This window comes from Pleurodeles waltl, chromosome 5, assembly GCF_031143425.1.
Source record: "Pleurodeles waltl isolate 20211129_DDA chromosome 5, aPleWal1.hap1.20221129, whole genome shotgun sequence".
Taxonomy (NCBI): Eukaryota; Metazoa; Chordata; class Amphibia; order Caudata; family Salamandridae; genus Pleurodeles; species Pleurodeles waltl.
In genome coordinates this window covers 335,540,631-335,563,469 of record NC_090444.1, presented here as the reverse complement: position 1 = coordinate 335,563,469, position 22,839 = coordinate 335,540,631, and positions in this window count along the sequence as shown.

The following is a 22,839-nucleotide window of genomic DNA, read 5'->3' as shown; positions in this document are numbered from 1 at the left end:
CAATAGCACCTCCATGTTGTCCTGTTGGTCTGTAGTGTTGCTTGTGTGTGTTTTCCTTGAGTAGTGGTGAGTTTGCCTCATTTGAATGCCAGCCCTGACCCAGGCCTTAAAATTTGATACAAATCGGAGTTAACATCATTTTTTCGGTTTGCTTCACACGTCATTTTTTGGGTCTGCGTCCCATCCATGCGTCATTTTTGCCCTGTTGGATAAGTAGAGGGGGAGGTGCTACAGGCTTTGAGTCCTTTTTTTGTTCGGGAATGCCTACCTTGCATCTCATTGATGCAAGGTGGTTTCACGCATCCATAAAATGATGTTATCTCCATATTTTTGGATGCTAGATGGGTCTAACTTCAAAGTATAAATATGGAGTTCAGTTTGTGCCAATTTAGCCTAAACAAATGATGCTAATTTAGCGCAAATAGGGTATTTATATGGGCTTCGATGCCCAATAGTAATTTTCCATCATTGTGGGATGTACAATGTGAAATTCACGTGATGCAAATGAGGTACTCTTAAGATGGTAATGTAGAGAGGAATATGACACAAGTAGTGTCAGGCTGAGGATTACTAGCAGCACAACAAGAAGTGATAACTCACACCAACATTTTGATTTACAATGTACAGCCCATAGGCTGAAAATATGTCTGGACTGTCATTGTCAAGAATGAGTAAATATTGTTGCTTCTGGCTAGATAGCTCAAATAACCATCACCCTGGCCACTGAAGAAAGGGCTATGTCAGTACCTGTCCCATAATATAGGCAAACAGATTGGTGGATGTTGTCACTAGCTTGACCCTAATCACATACCAAAACCAGGTCTAACTAACTTAACATACCCCATGACACAGACAAAGGACAATACAGCAGTGCCTAGTCGGAGGCCCTTCCTATTACAATGGTTAGGCATCTAGTGACATGTTTGAGTGTTCCCTGAACCAATTTGCGTTTGATGCACATGGCTAGGTGAAGTGTTATGGCAGCCATCCCCAGCGTAATCTTGCCACAAGATGTTTGTAATGTGTAGTCACATGTGGTTGCATGACACCAGGAGGGCTGAATGCATGTTGTATGTGGGCCACAATTTGAGCTCTTTCTGTGTTTCCACAGTGATCTCTGGTCACATCTGTCCTTGCTGGACTGTTGTTCTGAAGCCAGGTAATGACTCACTATGCCCCTCAGCTCAGCACATAGGCAATCAATGTAAATTGGGTGTACGCTACATGATGTACTTTGATGCATGTAATGTTTTGGACATGGTATATTGTGGAGGTATGTCTGCTCAGCCTGCAGCACATGGTGTGTTTGTATTTTCACTCCATTACTGGACATCTGGGCTGGTATCAATTCCCTTTTCCACTACAAGTGTGGCACTGTGCCCTCTCCCTGTATCCCCAGATAGTATGTGATGGTGCCAAATCGTGCCTCTCTGCCAATATATAGCTTCTTGAGGCCAGGTCCACTGAATACTATGGGAATTGCATTGGGGGCAGGATCATAATAGGTGACTGATGTACTCATATCATCTCTGACAATGTGTGTCACATAGCCTCGACAGAGCCCTTGATACCACATCCCTGCTGCCTCTTTCGTCCAGCTCTGATGTGTCCAGTGTAGGCTCCTTTTATTTTGGACATTACACGTCACCGGCAGTGTGCTGTTGAGTGATGTGCCATGATATTGGACTCTGTGGTTATGGATATGAAGTAGAACATGTAAAATGCAGGTCCAGATTTCTCCTTCAGTACTATAGGTTTTCTGAACCTTAATGTTGATGTGACACACAGACCACCACCACCAGAATTAGCAGGTGCCTGCATCTGTATCTGCACATGACTGCACATGGACAGGCTTGCCTCTTTGTGTGCTCAACATGTTATTCCCAGATAAGATGGAGGTCCTCATCCTCAGTGCCAACCCCTCAGCCTGGGATGACTCCTGGTGGCCGACCACTCTGGGAGCAGCCCCAACATCCAAGAACCACACACGCAAACTGGGCTTCATCCTCGACACAACACTCTCCATGACCAAGCAAGTCAGCGCCGTCTCCTCATCCTGCTTCAACACCCTCCGCATTCTTCGCAAGATCTACAGATGGATCCCCACAGATACAAGAAGAACAGTCACTCAAACCCTCGTCAGCAGCAAACTTGACTATGGAAACGCACTCTACGCAGGAGCCCCAGCCAAACTCCTCAAACGACTGCAACGCATACAAAACACCTCCGCACGCCTGATCCTCGATGCCCACCACCTCATCCACATCACTCCCATTCTGAAAGAGCTACACTGGCTCCCAGTCAACAAAAGGATAACCTTCAAGCTCCTCACCCACACACACAAGGCGCTCCACAACACCGGCCCAGCCTACCTCAACAGACGACTCCCCTTCTACACCCCACCCTGCCAACTCCGCTCAGCCTACCTTGCCCTCACCACCATCTCCCACATCCAAAAAGCGACTACCGGAGGCAGATCCTTCTCCCACCTCACTGCCAAGACCTGGAACACCCTTCCCTTACCCCTACGACAGACTGTAGACTTGCAGACTTTCAGGAAGAGGCTCAAAACCTGCTATTTGAGCAGTAGAAGCACCCTCCTCCCCTCAGCGCTTTGAGGCCCTCACGGGTGGTAGTGTGCTCTACAAATACACTGATTGATTGATTGATTGATTGATTCCCTTCAATGTGGTCAAAGCACAATGGACCTGTATAGGACTGTATGTAGAGGATGACAGTTAGAGGTAATGTATGTTTTTCTGCATTGTTTGAAGTGTGCTTTACCTGTCATCTGCCGCTTTATGTGATGTGCCCCAATGTCTTTCTGGTGAAAGTCGCTGCTATTGTACCTGGTCAGTGTAGGAGGCTGGACTGGCTTGTAGTGGGTACCAAGAGGTACTTACACCTTGCACCAGGCCCAGGTATCCCTTATTAGTGTAGAGGGGTGTCTAGCAGCTTAGGCTGATAGAAAAGGTAGCTTAGCAGAGCAGCTTAGGCTGAACTAGGAGACGAGTGAAGCTCCTACAGTACCACTAGTGTCATATGCACAATATCATAAGAAAACACAATACACAGATATACAAAAAATAAAGGTACTTTATTTTTATGACAATATGCCAAAGTATCTCAGTGAGTACCCTCAGTATGAGGATAGCAAATATACACAAGATATATGTACACAATACCAAATATGCAGTAATAGCAATAGAAAACAGTGCAAACAATGTATAGTCACAATAGAATGCAATGGGGGCACATAGGGATAGGGGCAACGCAAACCATATACTCTAGAAGTGGAATGCAAACCACGAATGGACCCCAAACCTATGTGACCTTGTAGAGGGTCGCTGGGACTGTAAGGAAACAGTGAGGGTTAGAAAAATAGCCCACACCAAGACCCTGAAAAGTGGGTGCAAAGTGAAGCTAAGTTCCCCAAAGAGCACAGAAGTCGTGATAGGGGAATTCTGCAAGGAAGACCAACACCAGCAATGCAACAACAATGGATTTCCTGACGAGAGTACCTGTGGAACAAGGGGACCAAGTCCAAAAGTCACGGTCAAGTCGGGAGTGGTAAGATGCCCAGGAAATGCCAGCTGTGGGTGCAAAGAAGCTGCCATCGGATGGTAGAAGCTGTGGATTCTGCAAGAACGACAAGGGCTAGAAACTTCCCCTTTGGAGGATGGATGTCCCACGTCGTGAAGAGTCGTGCAGAGTCGTGCAGAGGTGTTTCCGTGCAGAAAGACCGCAAACAAGCCTTGCTAGCTGTATGGGTCACGGTTAGGGTTTATGGATGCTGCTGTGGCCCAGGAGGGACCAGGATGTCACTAATTGCGTGAGGAGACAGAGGGGACGTCCAACAAGACAAAGAGCCCAAAAGCAAGCAGCACCCGCAGAAGTGCCGGAACAGGCACTACGAAGTGGAGTGAACCGGAGCTCACCCGAAGTCACGAAAGAGGGTCCCATGACGCCAGAGGACAACTCAGGAGGTCGTGCACTGCAGGTTAGAGTGCCGGGGACGCAGGTTTGGCTGTGCACAAAGGAAATCCTGGAAGAGTGCACAGGAGCCGGAGTAGCTGCAAAACACGCGGTTCCCAGCAATGCAGTCTAGCGTGGGGAGGCAAGGACTTACCTCCACCAAACTTGGACTGAAGAGTCACTGGACTGTGGGAGTCACTTGGACAGAGTTGCTGAGTTCAAGGGACCTCGCTCGTCGTGCTGAGAGGAGACCCAGAGGACCAGTGATGCAGTTCTTTGGTGCCTGCGGTTGCAGGGGGAATATTCCGTCGACCCACGGGAGATTTCTTCGGAGCTTCTAGTGCAGAGAGGAGGCAGACTACCCCCACAGCATGCACCACCAGGAAAACAGTCGAGAAGGCGGCAGGATCAGTGTTACAAGGTCGCAGTAGTCGTCTTTGCTACTTTGTTGCAGTTTTGCAGGCTTCCAGCGCGGTCAGCATTCGATTCCTTGGTAGAATGTGAAGAGAGAGATGCAGAGGAACTCTGATGAGCTCTTGCATTTGTTATCTAAGGAATTCCTCAAAGCAGAGACCCTAAATAGCCAGAAAAGGAGGTTTGGCTACTTAGGAGAGAGGATAGGCTAGAAACACCTGAAGGAGCCTATCAGAAGGAGTCTGTGACGTCACCTGCTGGCACTGGCCACTCAGAGCAGTCCAGTGTGCCAGCAGCACCTCTGTTTCCAAGATGGCAGAGGTCTGGAGCACACTGGAGGAGCTCTGGGCACCTCCCAGGGGAGGTGCAGGTCAGGGGACTGGTCGCTCCCCTTTCCTTTGTCCAGTTTTGCGCCAGAGCAGGGCTGAGGGATCCCTGAACCGGTGTAGACTGGCTTAAGCAGAGATGGGCAACATCTGTGCCCATCAAAGCATTTCCAGAGGCTGGGGGAGGCTACTCCTCCCCAGCCCTGACACCTTTTTCCAAAGGGAGAGGGTGTAACACCTTCTCTCTGAGGAAGTCCTTTGTTCTGCCTTCCTGGGCCAAGCTTGGCTGGACCCCAGGAGGGCAGAAACCTGTCTGAGGGGTTGGCAGCAGCAGCAGCTGCAGTGAAACCCCGGGAAACGTAGTTTGGCAGTACCCGGGTCTGAGCTAGAGACTCGGGGGATCATGGAATTTCAGCCGCAGTCAGAAGCGGAAAGTCGGCGGTCCCCCGCCGACTTTCCGCTGCTCGGGGGAATCCTCCATGGCGGTGGAGCGCGCTCCGCCGCCATGGGGATTCTGACACCCCCTACCGCCATCCTGTTCCTGGCGGGTCTCCCGCCAGGAACAGGATGGCGGTAGGGGGTGCCGCGGGGCCCCTGGGGGCCCCTGCAGTGCCCATGCCAATGGCATGGGCACTGCAGGGGCCCCCGTAAGAGGGCCCCACTGTGTATTTCAGTGTCTGCAATGCAGACACTGAAATACGCGACGGGTGCAAACTGCACCCGTCGCACCCCTGCAACGACACCGGCTCAATACTGAGCCGGCGTCCTCGTTGCAGGGGCATTTCCTCTGGGGCGGCGGGCGCTCTTTTGGAGAGCGCCCGCCGGCCCAGAGGAAATGTCTGAATGGCCGCCGCGGTCTTTTGACCGCGGTGCGGTCATTTGGCGGCTCCCTCCAGGCGGGCGGCTCCCGCCGCCCGCCGGGCTCAGAATGAGCCCCAATATGTGTTTGGGGTCAGGGATTCATCCACAGACAGATGCCATGTCTGGAATGTGGGTAGTGATATTGCTTTTCATTGTACAATTTGGTATTCTCCTGATAGTGTTTGCAATGTCTGTGCCCCTCCTTCCTGCATGGTACAGTTGTCTACTACAACCATACTCAGAAGTGCACATGGAGATGGGTGTGAGACATTGGTGGGGGATATCATGGGCCTAACGGAGCCATTTATGTGTGTATTCTGGAGAAATCTCTCCATGAGGTTTGGGACCTGGCTTCATTGTTGTTCCATGCAAAACCACATGTGGTGAACATCTGGGTGACCTTTCAACTACCTACTTGACTCATTTTCGAAAGGTGTGACTTGAGGAGCTATACATTGTGGTGAGGTGTCCATAGTGACAGGGATGTTTCCATATCGCCTAATCCAGGTATAGGATGTTTGAACCAGTGTTGTTAGCCTTTCCTTACCAACATCAATTATTGGTGAAATATCATATTGGTGCAAGCTAGATGTGTGCATAGGCTTGTGTCAGTATAATTGGTAGGGTACATTACAATGGTATTTGGTTGTTGGCTACTGGTTCCATATAGTGGGATGCCTGTGGCACAAGTGTGGTCACCTCATTGTGTTATGGTTAGTGTGGTAGCTAGATTTCATCCGTGCTGTTGTAGTTACTTGAGACCAAGATTTGCTCATGTGCTACTTTTGTGATTCCAGATGGCATGCATGGTTTTATATTGGCACATAATGGTGCCACTTTACTGTCACTTCATGTGGTTGGACACTTGACATGATGGTATGTTTTGTCTCCTTGAGTTGTGATTGATGTGTCATCATGTTGTTGTGTAGCCATTTTAGTTATAGCTCCATGCACGTTAGTTTAATACACTAGGCCGCTGTTCACCTTGACCTAGATATATTTTATTCAGCTTCGCATTGTTATTTTTACAATAACCAGTTTTACAGTCTTGTTTTAATTTCTTCTATCCAACTGTTTTTCTTAGCCCAGCACTGTGTTCTCAAACAACTCATTCTTGATCACTTTGTGCTTCAGTCAAGGCTACAGTTTGGTACATTGCCGGTGAACGTGGTAGAAGTTTAGTCTCCAACATTCGTAGAAAATACAAATCTTTACGTAGGGACATTTTCTTAGAACATTAGCTGTGTTATTATAAAAACACTTCCTAGTCCCATTACACATTAAGAGGGAGATTCCAGCCAGGGAACCACAACTGTATGCTTAATGATTTGTTGCAGATGCTAACGCAGACTGAAAGGCAGGATTAGAGCTTAACATGCCGTGCTCAAATTATGATTCAGATAGAAAATAGTCCATCGACTTTTGTGGCAATATGATAGCATTATTCTTATGCTTCACTCTCATCGTCACCATTTTAATATTGTTATGTTGTGTCGTTCTGGTTATTGCAGCTCACGCTTTGCTATCTAAAATGCAGTTGTTTTATTAAACCAGTCTTTAAAATTTATACTGCTCTCATTGTAATTTATATATGAGACCGAATTGTGAATGAGAGAACCGGATGGGGCCTGAGTGACCACGACTTCCCTGAGAAGAATGATATGTCATGCGCTCGGCTGCCCAATCATCTCTCCCTTACGGGAGAGATGAGGCACTGCTAGTTAGCCGGAGCAAAACCCTCAGTCTCCCACACTGTGGACGATCTTGCTGCTCAAAATCCAGTAGTCTCATTTGAATAATGAGAGCCTACGCGACAATGTACATGTTATGACCTTACTTCACCTTCTTTTGGCAGCATCAGCAATGGCAGACGAAGGAGACAGGGCTGAGCCAAGTGGCGAAGCATCTGGCCAAGGGCCGTCGGGTCACAAGACCACAACAGCGTGGGACCCAGTGGCCTGGAAGATGAGGGGAGTCCCACTGGGGAGACCGGATATGGCTCTACATCATCAGATTTCTTCTTTAGCGGGCACTCCCTAGTGGTGGTGGACCCATTGTGGAAAACCCCAGTAGCATCCTTTTCTGCTACCCCCATTCTATCACCGCCCTCCCGTGGCTCCCCACCCAGTGGGCCGTGCCCACTCACCTAAGGGGGTTGGCATCTCCTTTGCTGCAGGTGCCTTTGCCCAGCCCCTGTTATCCCTGCTGCCCTCAGTGAGGAGGCTATTGTCCTCCTGAGGTCAATCTGTGGTTCAGACTGTTTCCCTCCCCAAGGACAATCCCTTCCACCTCCAAGACCTCCCATGCCTCCCTGTAGGCACCCATGCCCCTCCACCACCAAGAAAGAAGTTGACCTTTCCCAAGAACTTTCCCCCTCCCCAGCCCAAACCCGACCACCCCTCCCATCATAAGCCCAAACCCAAACCACCCCCAAACCCAAGTCCCCCTCCCCTAGTCCATCCCTGATAATCCCTGAGATGCCCGCGTGCCTGTAGGAAAGTACCCTCTTTCTTGGCATGGTTACCCTCATTTTATGCCTGATGTCAGTGTGCTTGACTGTGCTTGACTGTGTCTACTGGGATCCTGCTAACCAGGACCCCAGTAGTTATGCTTTCTCCTTCTGAAATTGGTTCTAGGATACTGTTAACACAGTATTTTACCCACAATTGGCATACTGGTGCCCTCTTATAAGTACCTAGCATATGGTACCTAGGTACCCAGGGCATTGGGGTTCCAGGAGATTCCCTATGGGCTGTAGAATATATTTTGCCACCCACAGGGAGCCCATGCAAAGACTTCTGCAGGACTGCCATTGCAGCCTGCATGAAAGGGTACATGCACCCTTTCACTGCCATTTACACTTCACTAGGTCACTTAGAAGTCACCCCTATAGTAGGCCCTCCAGCCCCTGAGGTCAGGGTGCAAAGTACCTGTGTGTGAGGGCACCCCTGCACCAGCAGAGGTGCCCCTCAACCTCCAGGACCATTTTCCCAGACTTCATGAGTGCAGGGACGCCATTTTACATGTGTACTGGACATAGCTCACTACCCATGTCCAGGTACATAATGGTAGTTCCGAACATAGGCATGTTTGGTATCAAACATGTTGGAATCATACCCCAATGCTTTTGCAAGCATTGGTTGTATGATGCCATGCACTCTGTGTCCTCTTTAGAGGACCCCCATTACTTCCATTGCAGCCTTCCGAGATTCTCCAGGCAGACCCAGCTGCTGCCACCTCACAGACAGTTTTCTGCCCACCTGGTGCTTGAAAAGCTTGAACACAGGAAGGCAGATCGAAGGATTTCCTTTGGAGAGGGGTGTTACACCTCTGCCTTTGGAAATAGGTGTACAGGGTTGGGAGCCTTCCAAGCCACTGGAAATGCTTTGAAGGGAACATTTGGTGTCCTCCTTGCCTAATCCAGTCTACCCCCGTTCATGGATACCCAGTCCCTGCTCTGGGGTGAAACTGGACAAAGGAAAGGGGAGTGACCCAGGGGTGGTACTCAGAGCTCCTCCAGAGGGTCTTGGAGTCAAGGTTGGCAGGAAACTCTGGAAACATCTCAGTGGCCAGTGCCAGCAGGTGGTGTCAGAGCCCTCCCCTGATAGTGCTTACCTGGTTAGCTGACCAATCCCCCTTTCAGGGCCATTTAGGGTCTCTCTTTAAGGTGATTCTTGAGATTCGGATGCCAAGACTCCTGCAGGAATCCTCTGCATTCTCCACTTCAACTTCTCACTGAAGAAACTGCATCTGGACCCTCCAGCAACTCTAAAAACTGCAACAAAGCAGCAAGACACCTTCTGCAACATTGTATTTTCAGCTCCTACCAGCAACTGCAACTGTTTCCCGGTTGTGCGTCCTCTGAGGACAGCTTGTCTTCAGCGTGCACCAGAAGAGCAAAGGAATCTCCCTTGGGATGAAGGAGTCATTCCCCTGCTTCAGCAGGCACCTTCTGCAATGACGACTGCCAGCGTGGATCCCCTCTCCTGCTGATCTGTATGGATCCTGCATCTCAGGTGGTAGACTGATGTGATGCCAACGGTCCTGACGTCCCACTGTCCAAATTTGGAGGAGGTAAGAGATTGCCTCACCATGCAAGACAGTACACCCGTCCACTACGTTTTTTGTAGTTGTCAAGGCTTGTTGGCATCCTTCCATGAAATTCTTCATGCATCTTGCAGCTCCAGCCCCCAGCACCCTATCCTGTGACGCACAGCTTCCTGAGTGGTTCTCCGGTGGGGTGGGAGCCTTTGTCGTCATGCTGCATGGGCCTCTTTTGTACGTTCCTTGTCCCCATGCTGCCTGTTCTTCTCTGGGGTCTTTGAGTTGCTGAGAGCCCCCTCTGACTCTCTCGCCTAGGTAGAGTCCACCTGGTCCTTCCTGGTCCCGGGCAGGTACATTTTGCGCTAAACGCGAGCTTTGCGCGTGCCAAGGCTTGTTAGTGGACTCCAGCGATGCCAAACCAAACTGCAATTCTCCATCCGGTGTGGGACATTACTTGCACCAACCAGGAACCTGACTCTGTCTTCTTGGGTGCAATACTGACTGTTCTTCTTCTCCAGTAGTTCTTCTTTTGCACTTTCATCCGTGTTAGCAGGGGCTCCTGTTATTCCTGGACTCTTCTGTGCTTCTTGGACTTGGTCCCCTACTTCCACAGGTCCTCAGGTACAGGAATCCACTGTTGGTGTCTTGCAAGCTCCACTGGTTCTTGCATAATCCTTCTTTTCATTGCTGTGTGTGTTCTGGAAAGTTACTGTGTTTTACTCCTGCTTTCCTGGGCACGGGTGAGTTCTATTACTTACCTTTGAGGTTTTCTAGTTCTCCTAGCTCCCCTCCATGCACTACACTTGCCTAGGTGGGAAACCGACATTCGCATTTCACTTTCTCAGTATATGGTTTGTATTCCCCCTAGGCCCATTTCTAACTATTGTGATTTTCACTAATTGCACTGTTTTGTAACTGGTTTTATGCCTATTTCTGCACACTAGTGTATATAATGTGCGTATTACTTACCTCCTAAGGGAGTATAGTCTCTATTGTATTTTTGGTATTTGTGTCACCAAGTAAAGCACCTTTATTTTTGTAACACTGAGTATTTTCTTTTATGTGTGTGAGTACTGTGTTACTACAGTGGTATTGGATGAGCTTTGCATGTCTCCTAGATAAGTCTTGGCTGATCATCCACAGCTACCTCTAGAGAGCCTGGCTTCTGGACACTGCCTACATTTCACTAATAAGGGATAACTTGACCTTGTATAATGTGTGACCTGGTACCAACTACAAACCAAGCCAGCCTCCTTGATGCTCTTACCTGTGAAGGTTGCTTGGCAGTCAGAAGTTGAGTTAGGGGGCCCAGGACTGTGCCGTTTGGCCCTTATTTATTTTTGAGTGGCCTCTGGCCTTGGTCTTGTTAGTGTTTTGGATACGCGTTTATCCTGCATTTCCTTTCCTAGGTATCTGTTCTTCCTGGCTGAAATCGATTGCATGCTTTTAGTTGTGTGTGTTTGTGCTGGTTGCTGCTTCATGTGGTGTTTTTTTAAGTATGAGAGTATGTGTAGAGTGCTGTTGTCTCCCAAGGTTAGGGTGTGTGTTGTGTGATGGCTATGCGTGTATAGCTGCAATGTTGGTGTCATGACATTGTGTTGTGTTGTGTTTGTTGTGGTATGTGTTTCATTTTGTGTTGTGCAATGTGAGCATGTACGGTTATTGACTTGTCCCCTGATATGGCTATTGTCTACATGTGGTGTATATGTTCCTGAGTTTGATCAGTGCAGACCTGTATTGTGTTGAGTTGTGGTTGTTTGCTTTGCAATTCAGTGTACATGTTCCACTTAGGTGTGTGCCCCTCACAGCTGGTTGGTATAGAGGACTGTCCCATGGAGTGTGTGTTGTATGTGCTTTGTTGACTTGCCCTTCCTCCACTGTGTGGCTGTGCATGACAATTGATATTGGTATTGCTTGTCGCTGATATTCAATTGTGTGCAACTGCTGTGCGCATGTTGTTTGGTTCCTTGTTCAACATGATATGTGCCCCAATGCAGCCTCTTCCAAGTGTGGTCCTGCTGCTTCCATTGCAGCCGTGCAGGTGTTGTTGTGGTGGTGCTCTTTGCGTCTTTTATCTATTTGTCTCTGTGTGCATTGGGCATGGCTTTGTCGGTCCACTGTGCTATGAGTGTGTGTGATGTCTGTGTCGATTACAGTGTTGTTTGATGGTGGTGGTGTGTCTCATGGCAGATGGATGTATATGTGTGTTGTACGTGCGGCCTGTTCCTGGCCAGTGTTGGGTGTGAGTTTGTGGAATTATTTTGTATATGTGCATTAGTTGTGTTGTTGCTGTGTGTATGTTGTGTGACATTCAGTGCCCCTGAGCCTGTGTTGTGTAGCTGTGCGTATATGTGTGGTATTTTCCATGCAGTTTGTGTGTGTGTGTTGGCTGATGTGTGCATGTTGTGAATGTGTGGGTGTCTGTGTTGCAGTATGTGAGTATGTGTGTCTGAAATGATAGGTGTAGCTGCTGGCCTTGGCATTTCTCCCCCATAATGTATTTGGTAGAGGTTCAATTTTGTCACACATGTTAATAATACCAGTAGGTGTGTGTACTTACAGTTGGTGTCGTCCACCTCAGCACTGAATTTGTTGTCTTTCGGCAAGCAGGAGCTGCGGCTTGACATTTAGGAATGGTTCCCTCACGGCTCCAAATGTGTATTGCTATGTGCAGGAGAGTGTCTCCTTTTAAACTGCTCGTTTCCACCTGGTGTTCCATGTTGGTTGGACCGCAAAAACTCACATTGGCATTATGCACCCTCGTAAGAGGTCTAGAGGAAACACGGTCTCTGCCGGCCTGTTTGTGCCTCCAGAAGACCGCAGCGGTCTGTGCTGCTTGGCAGTGGTGGCAGACCACTGGTGGCCTTTGATTTCCTCAACTGCCAACCTAATAATACGGCGGTCTGCTCAGCTAGACTGTTGGCAGTTGGACCGCAACCACTAACTGGCGGTCATGGGACCAGCAAACATGAAAGCAACCCCTTAGTGAAGATTGTTGGAGATGTCTCCATATACTTTGATTGAGATGGTAGCAACAACGTTGTATGGCTGTGCGTGGGTAAACATTTAAAATGGTTTGAAACATCGTTGTTTGAGTCTATGATTAGTTTTTGTGAGCAGTTGTTATTTATTTTATGCATTTTGGGGTGTCGGAGTTCAAAATAAGTGCTACTTTTTGTTTTTTTTGTAGTGGGCACACATAAAAGGGGTATATGAGTTATGATATTCACCACATATAATGGACATCTGATTACTGGTTTGGGCCACATTTCGAAGGATCCATCCATCATCTAGGTTTGAAAATGGTTTAGTTTTAGGTTATGTTATGTTATCTGCTTCATAAAATATTAGTTCATAATTGTTCAGGTTGTAATATATAAATAAGGCTTCCTCATTATTTGTGATTTTTAAGTGTTTAGGTATTTCAATGTTTTGTTTTTTTAGGTACAGACGATGTATCACTGTTTACTTTGTTCATTTGTACAATAAAACCTTTGAAAGTGGGTATAAGTAGTAGTTGGCCTGTAAAATGCGCCACCTAGTGAAAAAAAACAAAATCATCAGGCTCCCTTCCAAATTTTTCACAATGAATCTATTAAATTGACAATGGATTTCAATATGTCTAGACTTATTTACACTGCAGTTGTTATGTTAGTGTTTTAAAAATGAAATCAAGTAAATGATGCCAAACACAGACCCTTATTACGAGTTTGGGGGTCGGACCGCCATACTGCCATAATGGTGGCCGCCAAAGGACCGCCATGTTGGTGGTCATACAGACTGCCATATTACAAGTAGCACAGGCAGGACCACCAAAAGTCAGCCAAATGCAAGACAGCAAATCATGTAGAGGGCTTAAAATAGGCAGTCCAACCACCAGCGTGAACATCCCGTCGACCAACCACCGACCATGTTACAAGTCAAAAGTCACAGTGGCGGTTCAGCCATTGCGGTCTACCAATGGGGGCCCAAACCACGGCAGGCCCTTGTCAATACGTTCATACAAAACACCAAATTGGATGGATTTGAAAACAACACAATTGACACACATTGCTACACTTGACACACCTGAAAAACACACTATAAAACACAACACACCTCTTCACATACCACAATCCTTTGCATCTGCAATGCAACACACTGTAGTCAGAGCGCACAATAGAAAAAAAACATTAGTAGAATAGGCACCCAAGGCCATTTTCTCACATCACATTCCACACCCTTCATAAAAAAAAAATCCAATCCTCTATACACAAGTACAGTTATGAATTTTTAAAGATTAAATTTAAAAAAAGCACTTAGAAACGCAAAATTATTTGATGAGGTGTTAACATGGCGTCGTGACGGAGTCGTTGCCAACAATCTGACACCAGCGGCGCCGGCCACGGAGTCACGCAGACCCCCATGTACAGTACCTTGGTGAAGAATGAAAACAAGCTGATGTGCGAAGTAGGGGATAATGGCGTCTGTGCGAAACGTTGAATTTGCGCACTTTAAGCGGAGTGGGTCACGACGTGGTGCAGCGATTTCCACGGAGTCGTGGACTTCGGCGGGGCTGTAGCAGTGTTGGGCCTGCAAAGATCATCGAGTTCCAGTGAAGATCACAGAGTCAGTTGCAGGTGACGTCACCGGATTCAGCAGCGGCGTTGGTCCGGAGTCATCCGAAGTCGATTTCCTTGGATTTTCACCCGCTTTTCCTTTCAAGAGCCCAGGGACTGGATAGGGCACCACTTGTCAGGGCAGGAGTCTCAGCAGAGAGTCCCGGTGCTGGTAAGGGAAGTCTTTGATGGCCCTGAGTCTTCAGAACAGGAGGCAAGCTCAGTCCAAGCCCTTGGAGAGTCCTTCTCAAGCAGGAATATACCACAAAGTCCAGTCTTTGTCCCCTTGCACAGGCAGAAGCAGCAACTGCAGGATAGCTCCACAAAGCACAGTCACAGGCAGGGCAGCACTTCTCATCAGATCTTCAGCTCTTCTCCAGGCAGAGGTTCCTGTTGATGTCCAGAAGTGATCTAAAGACTGTGGTTTTGGGTGCCCTTCTTATACCCAATTTCTCCTTTGAAGCAGGCCTACTTCAAAGTAAAGTCTCTTTTGAATGTGAAATCCTGCCTTGCCCAGGCCAGGCCCCAGGCACTCACCAGGGGGTTGGAGACTGCATTATGTGAGCACATGTACAGCTCTTTCAGGTGCAAGTGACTACTCCTCCCCTCCATCCTAGCACAGATGACTCATGAGGAAATGCAGACAACACCCCAGCTCCTTTTGAGTCATTGTCTAGCGTGAGGTGCAACCAGACCAACTGTCAAACTGACCCAGACAGGGAATCCACAAAGAGACAGAGTCACAGAAATGCTATAAGCAAGAAAATACCCACTTTCTAAAAGTGGCATTTTCAAACACACAATCTTAAAATCAACTTTACTAAAAGATGTATTTTTAAATTGTGAGCTTAGAGACCCCAAACTCCACATGTCCATCCGCTCCCAAAGGGAATCTACACTTTAATCATATTTAGAGGTGGCCCTCATGTTAACCTATGAGAGAGACAAGCCTTGAAACAGTGAAAAACGAATTTAGCAATATTTCACTGTCAGGACATATAAAACACATTACTATGGGGGTTATTCTAACTTTGGAGGAGGTGTTAATCCGTCCCAAAAGTGACGGAAAAGTGACGGATTTACCACCAGCCGTATTACGAGTCCATTATATCCTATGGAACTCGTAATACGGCTGGTGGTATATCCGTCACTTTACAGTCACTTTTGGGACGGATTAACACTCCTCCAAAGTTAGAATAACCCCCTATATGTCCTACCTTAACCATACACTGCACCTTGCCCTTGGGGCTACCTAGGGCCTACCTTAGCGGTGACTGACATGTAAGAAAAGGGAAGGTTTAGGCCTGGCAAGTGGGTACACTTGCCAAGTCGAATTTACAGTTAAAACTGTGCACACACAGACACTGCAGTGGCAGGTCTGAGACATGATTACAGAGCTACTTATGTGGGTGGCACAACCAGTGCTGCAGGCCCACTAGTGGCATTTGATTTATAGGCCTTGGGTACCTCTAGTGCACTTTACTAGGGACTGTTAGGATAAGGCTGTGCGCGGTCCAGGACCCGCCCTGACCTCTGCTTTGCGTCATTGCGGCGCGTCATGCGCGCCACTTGTCATCCCTGCTTGCTCCAGAAGTGGTCATCAGAGTCGCCTGCCCTGTGGTAAAGCTCATGTAGCTGCAGGGTCAGGAAATTGGTGGACAAGATGCACTTATCAAAGCATATTTAGAGGTGGCCCCCATATTGACCTATGAGAGGGACAGGCCTTGCAACAGTGAAAAACGAATTTAGAAATATTTCACTGTCAGGACATATAAAACACATTACTATGGGGGTCATTACAACATTGGCGGTAAAAGGCGCTTACCACCGTGCAGAAGACCGCCAACACACCGCCACGGCCACGGACTCCCGCCACGGCCATTATGACCCACTGCTTGGAATCCGCCAAAATTCAGACACCCACACAAGTCCGCCACGCCAAAGGTCAGTGATAAACTGGTGAAAAGAAATCCTCCACCGCCACGCCAACAGAAATGCGCCCACACTGTCACGACACACGAATCCATGTGGCGGTCTTTCAACCGCGGTATTCCATTGGCGGTACACACCGCCGCGCTCAAAATACACACACATTTACAAAACACAGCCACATTGGACAATTCCAAATACACACACCTGATACACATACACAAACCACTCCCACACACTCATTACAATATAAAACACACACCCACATCACTCACAAACCCCTACGACCAAAAATCACGAACGAAGGCCAGAGAGAGACACCACAAACAACTAACAAGCATCCACAGGTACCCAATTCCATCACTCACAGAACTTCCACGCACCTCACACAACACCCCACTAAATATCACCCCACCTATCACCACACACACCACCCCACTCATCACCCACTTCACCCCATGGCACGGCAAAGACACCCCAGGTTCTCAGAGGAGGAGCTCAAGGTCATGGTGGAGGAAATCATCCGGATAGAGCCACAGTTATTCAGATCACAGGTGCAGCACACCTCCATTGCAAGGAAGATGGCGCTATGGCAAAGAATCGTGGACAGGGTAAACGCAGTGGGACAGCACCCAAGAAATCGGGATGACATCAGGAAGAGGTGGAACGACCTACGGGGGAAGGTGCGTTCCGTGGTCTCAAGACACCACATTGCGGTTCAGCGGACTGGCGGCGGACCCCCACCTCCTCCCCCACAACTAACAACATGGGAGGAGCAGGTCTTGGCGTTTCTGCATCCTGAGGGCCTCGCAGGAGTAGATGGAGGAATTGGCTCTGGTAAGTCAAATCTTAACTATTACATCCCCCACCCTACCTGCATGCTATCACATACCCCACCCTCACTGTCATCCCATCACTCCTGCTCCTCACAAATGTTCCACTATCACAACCCACACATCCCAACACCAAGCCCTGCATGCAACAACAAAGCATGGACACCCATCACCAAAGCATGCCCACTGCACATACCCATACACCCCCCTAAACCATCATCACGCAAGGTCCTACACAGGAATGCAAGCAATGGGGTACACGGACACGCACCCATTGCACACCATGGCACACACAGATGTAAGGAACATCCTTTTATACCCCTGCAGGATCCCTACCCAATGTCACCGTACAGGAGGGTCCACACATGTCCACACCACCAACAGAAGAGGCCCACAGTGATGACAGCAGCTCTGTCCAACTGGATCTAGATGAAAAGCCTGGCCCATCGGGGACCTCGGCACAGTCGGTTCCCCTGACACAGTCACAGGCCACCACAGAGCTTCCCCCCTCTGGAAACACCAGCACAGCACCCACCCAGCGGGCCCATACCTCTGTCCCTAGGACACGTCAAGCAGCAGTGTGTCCACCACTACAGGGAACCCAGGCTAACCCACCACCCCAACAACAACAGGGACCTGGGGGCAGTGGTAGTGGGCACACAGTCCAGGGGACAGAGACTCAGGAACACAGGGGAACTGGCAGGGCTGCTGTGTGACAGGGGGAGAACAGGCCCAGGGAACCCACTGTCCACGAGGCCCTCTCCTCCATCATGGGAGCCTACCACCACTCCCAGGAGACGATGGCAATGGTACTGGCCAAGTTTCAGGAGACCCAGCGCTTGCAGGAGGAACAGTATTTGGGCTTCAGGGAGGAACTTAGAACCATCAATTCCACCCTGGGCACCATCGTAGGGGTGCAGAAGAGGGGTGCTGAAGGAAGTACTCAACACCAGGAGGGACACTGTGGCACTACAAGGGGCCCCTGACACTAACATGGACGATGAACTGCCCACCACCTCTGCCGGCGCTAGTGGACAGGAGGCACCGCCACAGGACCACCACACCAGCACCCCACTCCCTACAGAGGGAGAACCACCCAGCAAACGGTCCCTGAGATCCAGGACAAAGACAGAGAACAATGCCAAGACCACCGCCAAGAAATGAGACCACCCTGAACGTCATTTCTATGTCCCACTTTGTCACCTTGTCCATCCTAAAACGGCCCCAGCTCAACTTCCTATGCCCATTTGGGCAATGCACCTGTGGGACTAATAGACTGGACTCTGACATGGACAGTCTTCCACCATCAACCCTCAACATTTTGCAATCCCCTCCAATATTGAGCACTTAAATAAACACCCTTTAAGCACAAAACAATCTGGAGTCAATCTGTGATTTCGGAATAGTGTATTAGCAATTACTGTGGCAAAATGCTCTTACAATTGTAATGTCATCATACGTATGTCACACAGCTCTAGTCCATGAGGAAACAAAGAAGATGTCACACAGTGGGACCCACATCTGTGAAATCGTAAGGGAAAGTGACAACTCATTGACCATACACTGGGTGAAAACGACAGACAGAAGAGAGGTAGTGGTGTTGAAGTACATGTAGTAGGCAGGTTTGTACTCTTACCTGTGTCTCACTGGAAATATTGCAGGATCACTGAGTTCCTGTTGTCCATGTCCTCTTCTTCTGCTTCCTCATCTTCACTGTCCACAGGCTCCACAGCTGCAACAACACCGCCATCTGGACCATCCTCCTGCAGAAAAGGCACCTGTCGTCGCAAAGCTAAGTTGTGAAGCATACAGCAGTCCACGATGATCTGGCACACCTTCTTTGGTTAGTAGAATAGGGATCTACTTGTCATATGGAGGCACATGAACCTGGCCTTCAGGAGGCCGAAGGTCCGCTCTATTATCCGCCGTGTTCGCCCATGGGCCTCATTGTAGCGTTCCTCTGCCTTTGTCCTGGGACTCCTCACTGGGGTCAGTAGTCATGATAGGTTGGGGTAACCAGAGTCACCTGCAAATGGCGAGGGACAACTGTTAGACACACACTAACCTGGAGTGATATCCCCAGACCCAGACAACCATTCCCACTGACTTGCTTCCAGGAGCTCACCTAATAGCCACACACGGTGCATCTGGAGTTGCCCCATCACATAAGGGATGCTGCTATTCCGCAGGATGTAAGTGTCATGCACTGAGCCAGGGAATTTGGCATTCACATGGGAGATGTACTGGTCGGCCAAACACACCATCTGCACGTTCATGGAATGATAACTCTTCCGGTTTCTGTACACCTGGTCACTCCTGCGGGGGGACCAAAGCCACATGTGTCCCATCAATGGCACCTATAATGTTGGGGCTATGCCCCAGGGCATAGAAGTCTCCTTTCACTATAGGCAAATCGTCCACCTGAGGGAAAACGATGTAGCTCGCATGTGTTTCAGCAGGGCAGACAACACTCTGGACAACACGTTGGAAAACATAGGCTGGGACATCCCTGATGCTATGGCCACTGTTGTTTGAAATGACCCACTTGCAAGGAAATGGAGTACTGACAGCACCTGCACTTGAGGGGGGATTCCTGTGGGATGGCGGATAGCTGACATCAGGTCTGGCTCCAACTGGGCACACAGTTCCTGGATTGTGTCACGGTCAAGCCTGTAGGTGATGATCACATGTCTTTCCTCCATTGTCGACAGGTCCACCAGCGGTCTGTACACCGGAGGATGCCGCCATCTCTTCACATGTCCCAGCGGACGGTGCCTATGAAGGACAACAGAGAACACAGAGTCAACCAACTCAGAGGTACGTAAATACAGCTTACTCAGAAAACCATTCAGAACCCGAATTTGGCCTGTATGAGTGTTGAGGCAAGGCCTAGGTATGTGTGACACAGTTAAAAATTAAGCCCTGTGGGCCCCTGAAATGGCGGCTGCCTGACCTTTAAAGTGGGACAATGGGATGTGAGGTAACTGCGCTGGCGTTGTACACCGTCGCGGTAGGCGGTCGAAGACCGCGGTGCAATGCTGCATTGGTTAACATTGGACCCTATGGGTCCCAGAAGCCAGTGACAACGTATGCCGGCGGTGACGGTACGCACAGCCGCGGACGTGACCGCCATTTCCTATCTTTTCAATCATTCGATACCTGATCTTCGACAGGAGAAGACCTACACTGCAAGTGCTGCTGTGACCTCGGTCTGGAAGAGACAATGGCTTGAGTGTCTGGGGAAACGGCCCCTGCCTTCACATCGGAGGAGTTGGAGAAACTCGTGGATTGGGTCCTCCCCCAGTACACGCTACTCTACGGTCCTCCAGACAAACAGTTAAGTACACTGGGAGCATACTGTATGGACTATGCCTGAGTGGAGTGGGGTGGATGAAAGATGAGGGGGGGAGATTGAGGCGTGCATGAAACGACGATGAATGCATGTGCCACATGGCAAGGGTAGGGATGGGGGCCAATGACTGTGATGGTGCAGTTGGTAATAAAGTTTCTCTTCCCCCTGTACAATTCATGTAGGCCAGCGGCCACCAGAAAAAAGATATTTGGTGTACCATCGCCAAGGATGTCCGGACCCTGGGGTTCTACCACAGACAGAGTACCCACTGCCGGAAAAGATGGGAGGACATTCGCCGCTGGAGCAAGAAGACGGCGGAGGCTCAGTGGGGATGGCCTCCCAACGTGGGAGGGGTGCCCGTTGCACCATGACTCCCTGATGTTCAGGATCCTGGCGGTGGCGTACCTGGAGTTGGATGGGCGCTTGAGGGCATCACAGCAGCCACAAGGGGGTGAACTGCATCTCACATGGCCCTGGAGGGCAACACTACGGACTCAGAGTTCACCAGTGGGACGGAGGGCGAGGGGAGCTCCATGGCGGGGACAGGAGCTGAAACCAGCGACACGGACTCGTCCTCTGATGGGAGCTCACCCCCACCAGCACTGCCCTCCCAGCAGCCCCTCAGCCTTGGCCCCGTGCCTGCTCATCCACGAGGGTGGGCATCACCTTCGCCTCAGGCACCTCAGTCCCTGCCCCAGTCACCCCTGCTGCCCTCAGTGAGGAGGCCATTGACCTCCTCAGGTCCCTCACTGTTGGGCAGTCTACCATTTTGAATACCATCCAGGGTGTAGAAAGGCAGTTGCAACAAACAAATGTATTCCTGGAGGGCATTCATTCTGGTCAGGCGGCCCCTTCAGTGAGCTTTTCAGACTCTGGCCTCAGCACTGATGGCAGCCATTGTCCCCGTTTCTAGCCTCCCCCTCCAACTTCCTCCACCCAGACCCAATCCCCTGTACCCCAGCCTATCCCAAGCACACCATCAGACCAGCATGCACACACGTCAACACACAAGGGAAGCTCAAACAAACATAAGCACCACACATCCCACAGGCACTCACGCAAACATCACACACATGCAGACACACCAACATCCACTGCCTCCACTGTGTCCCCCTCCTCCTCGTCTCCCTCCTCCCTCCCAGTCTCATCTCCACTCACACCTGCATGCACGCCATCATCCTAGCTGCCCAGGAGGCCACCTCCAGCACCTGCCCTGCTGCCCAAGAGGCCACCGCCAGAACCTGCCCTGCTGCCCAAGAGGCCACCGCCATCATCCCCGCTGCCCCAGAGGCCACCGCCATCATCCCCGCTGCCCAGGAGGCCACCGCCAGCACAAGCCCTGCTGGGCTAGACAGGACCGCCAGCACAAGCCCCGCTGGGCTAGAGAGGACTGCCAGCACAAGCCCGCTGGGCTAGAGAGGAGTGCCAGCAGCTGAGTCACTGCAAAGGAGCCCGCCGCCTCAAGCACCACTGAATAGGGCACAGTTGCCTCAAGCACCACTGAACAGGGCAGCGCCACGTCAAGCAACGCTGAACAGGGCACTGCCGCCTCAAGCACCACTGAACAGGGCACCGCCGCTACAAGCACCGCTGGTCCATGAGCGGCAAGGGCACTGACGCTACTGAGTCCGTCACAAGCAGGATGAAGCACTCTGGGCACAGATCCCCCTCCAGAACCAGTGGAGACTGTCATCCACTACCTCTGTCCTTAGCAGGATGAAGCACTCTGGGCACCATGCCCCATCCAGAACCAGTGGAGACTGTTATCCACTTGAGAGACTGTGGTGGCTGTCCCCAGGATTGAACAGTGGGCAACCCACCCACTGTATAGACTTGAGAGACTGTGGCTTTTCACTCCCCAGGATGGAACAGTGGGCAACCCACCCACTGTACAGACTTGAGAGACTGTGGCTTTGCACTCCCCAGGATGTAACAGTGGGCAACCCACCCATTGTATAGACTTGAGAGACTGTGGCTTTGCACTCCCCAGGATGGAAAAGTGGGCAACCCACCCACTGTATACATTTGAGAGACTGTGGCTTTGCACTCCCCAGGATTGAACAGTGGGCAACCCACCCACTGTATAGACTTGAGAGACTGTGGCTTTGCACTCCCCAGGATGGAACAGTGGGCAACCCACCCACTGTATAGACTTGAGAGACTGTGGCTTTGCACTCCCCAGGATGGAACAGTGGGCAACCCACCCACTGTACAGACTTGAGAGACTGTGGCTCTGCACTCCCCAGGATGGAACAGTGAGCAACCCACCCACTGTATAGACTTGAGAGACTGTGGCTTTGCACTCCCCAGAATTGAACCGTAGACATGTGGCCCTCTCGTGGATTTAGCGTTGTGCACTCAACCGGCTGAGGTGCCCCCCCTTTCCCTCCCCCTGAGGTGCCTGTTTTCTTGCTCTCTGATGCCCCTGCAGTGTTATCTCTGTCATGGTCGGGGATCTTGTGCGGGCCTCGCCCATACCGTGTAGGCCCAGTGTTCCACGGACTTCA